Raw genomic sequence first — 13,192 nt, forward strand, 5'->3', positions numbered from 1 at the left:
GCCCTCTCAGCATTTCGGCCTCTACCAAGAAGTGATCTGACATCACTGTACTGCAGAATCAGATCCTCCAGTGTCTCCCCTTTCAGTCAGCTTCACCGGACCTCTGGGTTCAGTTTCTCACTAGCATTCTCCAGGCCCTCAAGTGGACTACCTGAGGCCGCATGACACCTCTACAGAGGAGGAAGCAGCTGCCCCCTCCTTCCTGGACTCCGCTATCCAGCTGAAAGACCCCGAGCACATGTGCTCCTGGCTTTTATACAGCATCCCAGCATGCACCGAGGCATTTTTCCTTTTGCCAAATCACCAGGGCTGTATCAACCGCCTGTGCCCTCATTGGTCAGGTTTCCTCTCACTGTCCAATATTCCTCCCTATTGGACCAGTGTGAAACACTCTGCAGACTGAGTTGCACCTGAGCACAATGAGCAGACCTCACTAACAGATCCTGCTCTCTGGTAAGCAGAGAACAATATAGATTTACCTGCAGCCCCTCTGGTAAGCAGACAGAGCTCAAAACTATACTTTCTCTCTAGCACCTACCTAGAAGAGTGCTACAGTATAAACCAACGTGCGTTTTCAAAAAATAATGCACAAATTTTATATATATACACAGTATCACAAAAATATTACAATGTAATAAACTGTTTGCTGAGATTATTTAAGTAAGCCGGGTTACATACAGTATATACTTTTATCTCATACCTGTATCTAAAAAAGTCGCATCCTACCCATTTTAACTTAAATAAAGCAGAATATGAGCCATTGCAATGTTTGTGAGAGGATATTGTAATATGACAGGCTGTGGGAGGGGGTAGTGGTATTAGATTCTGAAAGCTATAGACTGGAGGCTCCCAGGCAACTGAACGATGCCAGTACATATAGATCACTTATTTCTGATCCTACTGGCATTGTGCAGAAAAAGTTGTTGCAGCTTTTGCACAATGGAAGCAATATGGGCGCAATAGATGAGAAGATTGTTGATTTTTTATTTGTCGATAAGCACATTGTCCCCATATCCCACCATCTTCCCAAAATCCACAAAAAATACAATCTCGAGTTCAGGGGCGCGCAATAGTGGCGGGCATTGGGTCCCTAATGGAGAGACTTACTGAATAGGTGGATGAATACCTGCAACCTTTGATAAAACATCTGCCAGGCTACCTGTGAAACACTGGACATCTTTTGGGTCATATCCATGAAATAAATTGGTCATCTGCTCATTGTTGGATTACCGTTGATGTGAAATCATTATATCCATGTATAACGCACCACCTAGCCCTTTTAGTGGTTGAACATCATCTAATACGGTATAGTAATTACAATCAGGAGTTGCGTGAATGTATTTTGATGGCCGTAGAGTTCCTATTACAAAACAATTATTTCATGCTTGACACCAAATATTATCTACAATGTCAGGGTGACTCAGAAGGCTCTAGGTTTTTCTCTATCTATGGCAAATCTACAAAGTATATTTGGGTTGGTGGGAGGGGAATCTTTTCCTACAACAACCCGTATAGGGAACAGATCGAGTGGTACTCTCGTTTCATTGATGATCTGATCCTTGTGTGGAGGGGTCCGGCTGCCCTGATTGATTCATTCATGTGTCATATGAACTCTAACCATCTGAATCTTGAATTTACACATCATTTTCATCCAGTCCATATTGAATATCTGGATGTCATTCTGACAGGTAATGTGGAAGATGGCACAGTTTCTACTAAAACATTTAGAAAAGATAGTGCTGGCAACTCTATGTTGTTAGCCTCCAGTTGCCATCTCCCACGTACTGTTCAAGCGATAAAAGAAATTGTTCTCTGGACAAAGAATATGTACAAGAGTGTAATATGTGTGTAGAAGATTCAGCACTGAATAGATAAACATGTGATGAGACCAGCGGCTAACACTCAAGGGCAATCCGACACCTTCAATAGAATAAATAAAAAATAGTGTAGCGCAGTCTAATAATATTGGATATCAATCTTTGGGTAAAAACACTTTAAACCAATACTGATACATATAATAAAATATATCTTAAAAGCCAATGCACAAATAAAAGAGACAGTTCATATATGAGGTGATAACAGGTTTGACAGACGGGAAAAATTATATAGTCCACTTGTGATCTGGTGAAATGACAACAGGTGTGACTTCGGTGCTCATAAATTCCCACCACCAAGCATTATCTGCCTCTCACCTCCAGAACTCTACCCTGCAGGGTCTAAAAGCATAAACAATCTCCACGGTACACAGCATGTGTTGTTCCGATATACAACAGGAGCAAGCCTCCAGCACTTGACAGCACAGATAAGAGTATATACTGCAATGGGTACAGCTCACACTCGATTCCAAATCCATCCAAAGACATATAAATAAAAAGGGGGAAATCTAGTGCTCTCTGTTGCAATAATGGGACTTTATTCACTCAAAAATATTGCACTTACATTGTATCCAACAATAGCGAGCATAGCGATTGCAGAGCGTGCAGCGTGCTGGGTGGTGCCTGGTTCCTTCCTGGTTGACAGCCGTAGGACCGATTGACCAATCCCCCGTACGCGTTACGTCAAGTGGGCGTAGACTTCTTCAGCGGGGATGGTGATAGGTCGAAGGTCCGGCTTTTTGTACTATCTCCAAGCTCCGCCCTCTATGTCACGTCCGGCGTTTCACCATCGCCATGGAGATGTCACGTCCGGCGTTTCACCATCGTCCTAGGAGACGTACTGTCTCCATGGCGATGGTGCCTGCCTTTCTCCCTCTCCCCCGACGATCGCAGAGTGACCGGCGGACATCGGGTCCACCGGTCACACGCGCGGGGGGGTGCGTGACCGCGCGGGAGCGGGAGCGCGCCTCCGGCGGCGCGCGCTCGCTCCCTAAACCCTCACAGGCTAGCGATGTAGACCTACGTCACTTTGCCTGTGAGGGGCTGTCTGCCGACGTAGATCAGCGTTAGGCAGTCGGCAAGTGGTTAAGTATGTACTGTTCCTAATTTTAGGAGCAGTTTGTTACTATATAAGTTTGATTTTATTGTATATTTCCGTGCTATGAGGAAGGCTTTAGGCCGAAACGTGTTAGCATCTGTCATGTTGCAACTGTTGTCAGTGCTGTAATAAAAATTTGCAAAGAAGAAGCTTTTGTGTGACGGCTTTTCCTAAATACTTCAAGTGGTTTGGACATTTCAGTCTGAGCACCGACACTTAGCTCTCTTTTTCTTTATAGTGCGGTGGAGCTAGGGTGAGTTACATACAAAAAATAAAATCTTCCATGAGCTCGACATGCCTCTTAGCAAATTCCTTGGGGTGTCTTTTTTCCAAAAAGGTATAATTTGGGAGGGTTATGTACTGCCCTGGCGTTTTAGCACGCCAAGAAATGTGACAGGCAGTCAGAAAGTAAAAAGGTGCGTCATTTCCAGTATATATACCATTTTTTTTTTTTTACCAAAGACATATAGCTGAATACATTTTGGCCTAAATGTGACAAAATTTGAGTTTATTGGATATCTCTTATAACAAAAAGTAGATAATATCGTTTTTTTTGTTTTTTTTCAAAATTGTCAGTCATTTTTGCTTTATTTGTGTGAAAAAGTGACATACATTTTGTTTGGGTACAGCATTGCATGACCGCGCAATTACCAGTTAAAGTAGTGCCAAATAGCAAAGAAAAGGCCTGGTCAGGAAGGGGGTAAAATATTCCGGAGGCCAAGTGGTTAAAGCGGTTGTATCCTCACTGAAAAAAAAAAAACCCTGCAGGACAAAGGCATAATGAGCTAGTATGCATCGCATACTAGCTCATTATGAAATACCTTAAAACGAAGTCCCGACACGGTCTACCGGACACCGCTGAGGGAGCTGTCATGTTCCCTCTGCGTCTCTTCCGAGTTCGGCGGCTCCGGCACTGTGAGTGGCCAGAGCCGCGATGACGTCACTTCCAGCTATGAGCCGGCAAAGAGCTCTGAATGTCCGCCGGACCTTCAGAGCGCATGCGCCACTGGTTTCAGCGGCTGCATGCAGGGCGAATATCTCCTAAACCTTGCAGGTTTAGGCGATATTAATTTTACCTACAGGTAAGCCTTATTATAGGCTTACCTGTAGGTAGAAGGTAAAAAAGCGACAATACTTCCGCTTTAATTATGAAACACTCCTTTGCTGAAATGTTCTTTTCTATTGCTACAAAGGCCAAGCAAAGGAAAACACCCCGTCCAATCCAGTGGCGGCTGGTGAAGTTTTAAAATGGGGGGGCGCAAGACCCCGCCCTTCCATTTTGACCCCTCCCATTTCTCAGAAGCCCCACCCCTTATAGACTCCACCAATTGTGTCCCCTGTATTTTGCTTGCATGAACAAATTCTTCCAATATATCACATATTAAGGGGTCCATCAGTACTAGTATATCCCATAATAGGGAGCAGGGGCCCTATTATGGGATATACTGTGAGAGACACCCTATTATGGGATACACTGACTGAGAGTGGCACAAGCCCCACAGTACAGACCCCCCCAGCACAAACCCCTCAAGCACAAACCCCACAGTACAGGCCCCCTTCAATGTAGTGACCAGTATACATGCCCCCTTTCAATGCAGTGACCAGCGTACATGTCCACAATGCAGAGATTAGCGTGCGTGCCTCCAATGCAGACAGTGACCAGCGTACATGACCCCAATGCAGAGATTAGCGTGCGTGCCTCCAATGCAGCCAGTGACCAGTGTACATGTCCCCAATGCAGAGATCAGCGTGCGTGCTTCCAATGCAGCCAGTGACCAGCGTACATGTCCCCAATGCAGAGTTCAGTGTGCATGCTTCCAATGCAGTGACCAGTGTACATGTCCCCAATGCAGAGATCAGCGTGCGTGCCTCCAATGCAGCCAGTGACACAGTGTACATGTCCCCAATGCAGAGATGAGCCTGCGTGCCCCAATGCAGCCAGTGACCAGTGTACATGTCCCCAATGCAGAGTTCAGCGTGCGTGCCTCCAATGCAGTGACCAGCGTACATGTCCCCAATGCAGAGATCAGCGTGCATGCCTCCAATGCAGCCAATGACACAGTGTACATGTCCCCAATGCAGAGATCAGTGTGCGTGACTCCAATGCAGCCAGTGACACAGTGTACATGTCCCCAATGCAGAGTTCAGCGTGTGTGCCCCCAATGCAGCCAGTGACCAGTGTACATGTCCCCAATGCAGAGTTCAGCATGCGTGCCTCCAATGCAGCCAGTGACACAGTGCAATGTCCCCAATGCAGAGATGAGCGTGCGTGCCCCCAATGCAGCCACTGACACAGTGTACATGTCCCCAATGCAGAGATCAGCGTGCGTGCCTCCAATGCAGCCAGTGACACCGTGTTCTTGTCCCCAATGCAGAGTTCAGCGTGCGTGCCCCCAATGCAGCCAGTGACACAGTGTACATGTCCCCAATGCAGAGTTCAGCCGAAGGGCTCTCGTGCAACATCGCTGGATCAAAATGGAGCTCGTGTAAGTATTAAGGGGGGGGCTGAGGGGGGCTGCTGCACACAGAAGGTTTTTTTATCCTAATGCATAGAATGCATTAATATTAAAAAAAAAAAAAAAAACTGTTGCCTTTAGAACCACTTTAATGATTCACATTTTTTTTAAAATTGCTGGATACCGCTTTAAGTGCTTACATGCTCTTCCCGGAGGGGTGGGGGATGTGGCGTAATATTTAACAGAATTAACCCTGTCTGTACTGTGTTCCCAGTTCTTCATTCTCAGATGTAAACTAGATTTGAACACTGTCTATCATATCCAGGTCTTTTTTTTCTTAGGGAATAGGTGCAGGAACTCCCCCCTTCTGAGTCACCCCTTTTCTCAGCCCCCCCCCCCACCTCTGAGCACGGTCACTTAGTTCCACCCCCACCCTCCTTCCAGTATCACCCTTTTGGAAAATGCAGAACTAAGTATCATTTTATGGTGCTAAGTAATTTGTATGGCATTTGTAAATAATAACAAGCAAACAGTAAAAAAGTAGATTTGCTGCAGCAGACCCCCAGCAACAATAGTTTTCTCCAATCAGCAAAAATAGATCCCCCAGCAGCAATACCTCCCCCTAGCAACAACAGACCCACCCCTGCAACAACAGATCTCCCAGCAGTCAGCATCAATAGACTCCTCCCTCAATAGTAGATCCCTCCCAGCAACAATAGCCCCCCTGCAACAATAGATCCCCTCCATAAAAAATAGATACCCCAGCAGCCAGCAATAATAGACCCTCCAGCACACCCCAGCATCCCTTGCCATTACATACATTCAGTAATAGAGGTGCAAGAACGGCGTTCCCGCTGAAAAAAAGCCCTGCTTCTATCTTTTTGCTGTTACTGTGATATTGAAGGGAAAATGAATATTGTAACATAGGACAGGAAATGTGTTATTGGCCAGATCACTGGGGGAAAATAAAGGGGAAAATTCCCCATGAAATCCACACCCGATATGGATTGGGGAGGAAGGGTCCCCATGTTGTTTTTTTTTTCCTGAATTTTCTATTCTTTTGTTTACATTTCGGCAGTCAGATTTTTCCGTTCCCGAAAATTTGCAATTCGTTAGGAGACGAATAAGCAAAACTAAATTTCAAATAAATTAATTACGATTTCATTGCGAGATTCGGATACATCCGAATCTCTGATAAACCAAAAATTTGTCCGAATTTATATTTGGACCAAAACAATTTGGACATGTGTAATTGTGATATTGAAGGGCAAATGAATATTGTCACCTAGGACAGGGAGTGTGTTATTGGCCAGATCACTGGGGGAAAATAAAGGAAAAAGAACTCAAGTAAAGAAAACTAATGCAGCCGTCACATCTCAGGACAGGTAGGCTGCTGCAATATATTATCGTTTTTTGTTTTTGGACTTAGATACGCTTTTACTTTATAGTTCTTTTTGTCTTGACATTTGGCTTTTTTTTTCTACTTTTAGAGAATTGAAGAGAGTTTGTGGAAATATACAGAATGAAGAAAGACATGAAGGTTCTCGTGGTTGCTGGAGGCTATGTAAAAAACAATAAATTGAACGTGACTGTACAAAAAAACAAAAAACAAAGGGTTTAAAAAGGTTTTACTTCATTTGTGCCAAATCCTGTATTTCTGCTTGTGGAATAAGCTCACCGGGTTGTAGAACCGCATTCTCTTTCTTCATGGAAACCCAAAGCCACTAAACAATTCGGAATTTCCGACATGATCATCAACTTTTTTGTTTTTTCAGATATCAAAAAGATATAACAAATCCCTTTCAATGGCATATTTAAAGTGGTAATAAATCTAAAACCAAACATTTAAAAGATTGCAGCTTACCAATCATTAGACGTGGTGGCTGCATTAGTTTTCTTTTTTTTCCCCTCTGTTTTCACTTTCTGACCAGTAACACACTTCCCGCATTAGAGTATCTCCACTCTGGGTGACGGAGCACAGGGGGCACCTTTGGACAGCAGCATTGTCAGTCTGGGGGAAGGGGAGTGTTAGATGAATCTAGCGGATTTAAATACACTAACAAACTGAAGCCAAACTCCAGGTAACACTTTAAAAGCAGTTACAGCAAACAGAAAATAGAAGAAAGAAAGTTTAAACAAGAAAACGAATACTGCAATATAATAAATGTTTGCTTTTGGGTTTAATACTGCCAAAGTACCACTTCTAGAAATGCCAGACATGCCAAACTACCAGTCCAGGCCTGTACAATAGAGATGGCCTTGCGGTTCGCCCGGCGGTCGGTTCGCGTCAAAATTTTGCTTGTTCGCTACTTGCCAAATTTGTGAACACATGGCATTGTTCGCGGCGGCCATATTAGTTTACATTGGGGAGAACATTGACCCATGACACAGCCATCAGGTGGAACGGGACAGCTAATTAAAACATTTCAGCACATGGACATGCCCCCTACCCTATAAATAGACCATTTCACATTCTGCTTTTTGCCAGGGTAGGGAGAGGTCTGCTGTGCTCGTGAGGGAGAGATTGCCAGACACAAATAGCTCTGTGAAGAACCACAAAAGTCCTTTTCAGGGCTGGTATTTCGGTATAGGTCCAGTCTCTTTTCAGGTTAGGGACAGGTATCCAATCTGTGCTTTAGGGGCAGTTAGAGATCGGCAGCAGTCACACAAATCGCTCTGTTAATGTCCACAAAAGTAATTTAAAGGGCTGCAAATTTTTTGGTATTGCTGTGCAGTGCACTAAAAAGGGGGGGAGGGGGTAATCCACAGTATAATATACTTTGTAGAAAGCATATTATAGTGGATTAGTAGTATTATTGTGCACTGTGCAGCATTGTGACAGGTGTGGTGTGACTGAGCGTTGCTGCAGCAATACTACACACAGTGACAAAAGCACTTATAATGTAACTGGTGTGATAGACCAATGCCCCCCCCCAATACCACATATTGAAGTGGGGTGTTATCTGAGTATACTTTTACATGCGTATTTGTGTCCTGCAACAATATTGCCTCTTTTGCTGAGTGAAGTCTGATACACACAGTGCCAAACTCACTGGCAAATTTTTTTGAACTGCTGTGATAGACCAGTGGCCCCCCAATACCACATATTGAACTGGGGTGTTATTTAACAGTATAATTTTCTAAGAGTGTATTTTAGTCCTGCAAAAATTTAGCCTCTCTTGCTGTGTTAACTGTGCTACACACAGTGACAACAGTTACTGGCCAATTATTTGTAGAACTGTTGTAATAAACCTGTGGCCCCCCAATACCACAGATTAAAGTGGGGTGTTATCTGAGTAAACTTTTACAAGTGTATTTGTGTCCTGCAACAATATTGCCTCTTTTGCTGTGTTAAGTCTGGTACACACAGTGCCAAACTCATTGGCAAATTTTTTGAACTGGTGTGACAGACCAATGGCCCCCCAATACCACATATTGAAGTGGGGTGTTATCTGAGTAAACTTTTACAAGTGTATTTGTGTCCTGCAACAATATTGCCTCTTTTGCTGAGTTAAGTCTGGTACATACAGTGCCAAACTCACTGGCCTATTTTTTGAACTGGTGTGATAGACCAATGGCCCCCCAATACCACATATTGAAGTGGCAAGTGTATTTGTGTCCTGCAACAATATTGCCTCTTTTGCTGTTTTAAGTCTGGTACACACAGTGCCAAACTCACTGGCCAATTTTTTGAACTGGTGTGATAGACCAATGGCCCCCCAATACCACATATTGAAGTGGGGTGTTATCTGAGTAAACTTTGACAAGTGTATTTGTGTCCTGCAACAATATTGCCTCTTTTGCTGAGTTAAGTCTGTTACATACAGTGCCAAACTCACTGGCCAATTTTTTGAACAACTGGTGTGATACACCAGTGGCCCCCCAATACCACATATTGAAGTGGGGTGTTATTTTACAGTATAATTTTCTAAGATTGTATTTTAGTCCTGCAAAAATTTGGCCTCTTTTGCTGTATTAACTGTGCTACACACAGTGACAACAGTTACTGGCCAATTATTTGTAGAACTGGTGTGAAACCTGTGGCCCCCCCAATACCACAGATTGAAGTGAGGTGTTATTTAACAGTATACTTTTCTAAGATTGTATTTTAGTCCTGCAAAAATGTGGCCTCTTTTGCTGTGTTAACTGTGCTACAAACAGTGACAACAGTTACTGGCCAATTATTTGTAGAACTGGCGGACTGACGGATCGGCAGATAGGGAGGAGAGGCAGGCAGAACTTGCATTGCACAAGAGGTACAAAGCAGACTGCAAATGGATCAGGAGCGAGCCATCAACCATGTACAGTCACATCTGGCGCTCCCAGGACGCCGGCACATGGCTCCGCAGTGTGGGCTTTTTTTAATGTGTCCGTTGCTGACAACAGTGTTGCCATCTGCAGCCTTTGCAGTCAACGCATAAGTCGTGGTAAGCCCAACACTCACCTAGGGACAACCGCCTTAACCACTTACCGCATACTAACGTAGATCTACGTCAGTAAATTTTGCGGTGTTATACCAGGATGATGCCTCTAGCTAGAGGCACCATCTTGGTACCGTGGTTTGAAGCCGACGGTCGGCTTTCCGTCGGTACCGACCGATGCGGCTCGGGAGCCGCTCGATCGGTACCCGGGGGGGCGGGAGGGGACGTCCCCCCCTCCCACCGCCTTCCGTGGCTTTGCTCGGGGCTCCCGTCCCACCGGGAGCCCCGAGCACCCAGCCGGCACGTCCGCCGGCTGGATGGAGTCCCGATGAATGCCGGAAACGGCATCGATCGGGTCTCCGATGACGTAACCCGGAGGCGGCGTCCATGACGTCACGTCCGGGTCACTGTGCTGCAAAAGGCGGCAAATTTAAAAAACGGCTGTATGCAAAAATGCCGTTTTCGGCGTTTTGCATACAGGGAAGTGTAGTGGAGGGGTCTAGGGTCTTTTAGACCCTCGATCCCTCCATAAAGTGTACCTGTCACTACATATTGGTGTCACAAGGGATGTTTACATTGCTTGTGACACCAATAAAAGTGATCAGATTTTCTTTTTTTTTTAAAAAACTTTAATAAAGTTAAAAAAATAAATAAAATAAATGGGAAAAAAAAAAAATTTAGCCGCCCCCGTCACCGTTAGCTCGCGCACAAAAAAAAACGTATACGGAAGTCGAGCCGCAAATGAAATCGCTGTTCAAACCACACATGTGAGGTATCGCCGCAAACGCCAGAGCGTGAGCAATATTTAAAAAAAAAGAGCTACACTCTAACTCAAAACTGGTAACCGTTAAATAAATTTAAAGCGTCGCAGATTGAGATCTCTATTGACCGTAGTTTGTCGCGATCCCACGGGGGGGGGCGCAATTTTAAACCTTAACATGTTGGGTATCTATTTACTCGGCGTGACATGTTCTTTAACAATATACAAAAAAAATGGGCTAACTTTACTGTTTAGTATTTTTTAAAATTAGTGAAATGTGATTTTTCAAAATGTTTCCAAAAAAATGGCGCTTTAAAGACCGCTGCGCAAATACCGCGTGATAAAAAATATTGCAATGACCGACATTTTATTCTCCAGAGTCTTTGCTAAAAAAATATATATAATGTTTGGGGGTTCTAAGTAGTTTTCTAGGAAAAAATACTGGTTTTAACGCGTGAACAAAAAGTGTCCGAAATAGGGCTGGGGCTTAAGTGGTTAAGAAGGCACCTGAAATCCCATCACCGAGCCCAGTGGGAGCAACACCGTCAGAACCCACAAAGCCACACTCCAGGCTCTCACTGTTCAGCCTCTTCTCCTTCTCCTGTCTCCTCACAGTTGTCCTCCACTCCACCTTCCATGATGCCATCGTCACGTTGTTCTGGAAAAAGGCAGGCTTCTGTGGCTCAAATGTTGGAGCGTAAAAAAGGTGTCTGAAAGGTGTCCAACTACATCGACTTAATGGCCGATGTGGATGCTCTGAGGAGTGATAAACCCCTGGACTACTGCGTGGGCAGGCTTGACCTCTGGCCAGAGCTTGCACAATTTGCAATGGAACTGTTGGCTTGCCCCCCGTCCAGTGTCCTGTCCGAAAGGACGTTCAGCGCAACAGGGGGGATCGTGACCAATAAGCGCACTCGCCTAGCTCATGACAGTGTAGATTATCTCACATTTATAAAAATGAATGAGGCATGGATCTCTGAGGAATTCAACACATGTGACCAGTAGACCATGTTTCATTGAAATTCCTCATGACAGGCCACAAATATCTGCCAGACCGCCATCCACCCACAACAATTCCTGGTCCTTGTCTTCGCTAAATACAGCGGCATAAAAGGCATTTCATGTCCATTGAATGGCTAATTTTTGGGGCCTATACAGGCCGACACTTACTTCTGTATCCTGTGAATGCCTAATGTACCTCTAGCCATCAAATACACTACGTTCTTTGCTGTCAGTTAAACCCATGTGAGCTAATTTTTGGGGCCTATACAGGCCGACACTTACTTCTGTATACTGTGTGAATGCCTAATGTACCTCTAGCCATCAAATACACTACGTTCTTTGCTGTCAGTTAAACCCATGTGAGCTAATTTTTGGGGCCTATACAGGCTGACACTTACTTCTGTATTCTGTGAATGCCTAATGTACGTTCAGCCACAGAATACAACATTCTTAGCTGTCAGGTAAACCCATGTAGGTTAATTTTTGGGGCCTATACAGGCCGACACTTACTTCTGTATCCTGTGAATGCCTAATGTACCTTCAGCCACAGAATACTACGTACTTAGCTGTCAGGTAAACGCATGTGGGCTAATTTTTGGGGCCTGGAATGGCCGACACTTACGGTACTTCTTTACCCTGTGAATGCCTAATTTTTCAGACTGGAATTGAAAATCAAAGGGTCTGTAAAGGTTCCCCCAAATTGTGGAATGGAGCGGACCCATTTTGCAGATGTGTGAATGGACCCTATATGTATTAGTCATGTATTTACCGGCTGCTGTCAGTTCTGATTGATTTAAGAAAAAAAAAAATATTTTTTGCTGTAAAAAAAAAATTAGGGCACCTTTTTCAATTGCAATACTTCTCTCATGACATTGTCCATGTGCTGGGGCTATTTGTGCACAGCTAGCACGTCTTTTGTGGCTGCAAATATGACCTAAAGGTTTTTAAAGTTCGCCTCCCATTAAAGTCAATGGGGCCCGCCGCGAACTTGCGGTTAGCGGACTTTTGAGAAAATTTGCGGCTGATGTTCGCAAACCGCTCCGGCCGATGTTCATCCATCACTACTGTACAATACACAAATATGGTATTTTGTTCTAACATGGAAAATAGTACTATAGATTTTGTACTCACCCTTCCTGCATAAGGTAATGCATAATAGGATTCAGGAGGTTTTTTTGTTTTTTTTTTAACTATTTCTGGAGCGGAAAGTTTTACCCCCCTTAAAGACCAGGCCAATTTTTGCGATTTGGCACTGCGTTACTTTAACTGACAATTGCCCGGTCGTGCGACAATGTACCCAAACAAATTTGATGTCCTTCTTTTCGTACCAATAGAGCTTTGTTTTGGTGGTATTTGATCACCACTGCGCTTTTTTATTCTTTGTGCTATAAACAAAAAAAGAGTGACAATTTTGAAAAATAAAACATTTTTTTTACTTTCTGCTCTAAAACTCAGCCACTAAAAAAAAATTTAAAAAATCTAATTTTTTTCGTTTCCATATTTTTATTGAAGATTTTCAAGAAGGTGATAATTAGAATCATTCACATGTACACATATTCAAATATGCAAAAAGTACAACT

The sequence above is a fragment of the Pelophylax lessonae genome, assembly GCF_965119305.1.
Source record: "Pelophylax lessonae genome assembly, chromosome: 1".
Taxonomy (NCBI): Eukaryota; Metazoa; Chordata; class Amphibia; order Anura; family Ranidae; genus Pelophylax; species Pelophylax lessonae.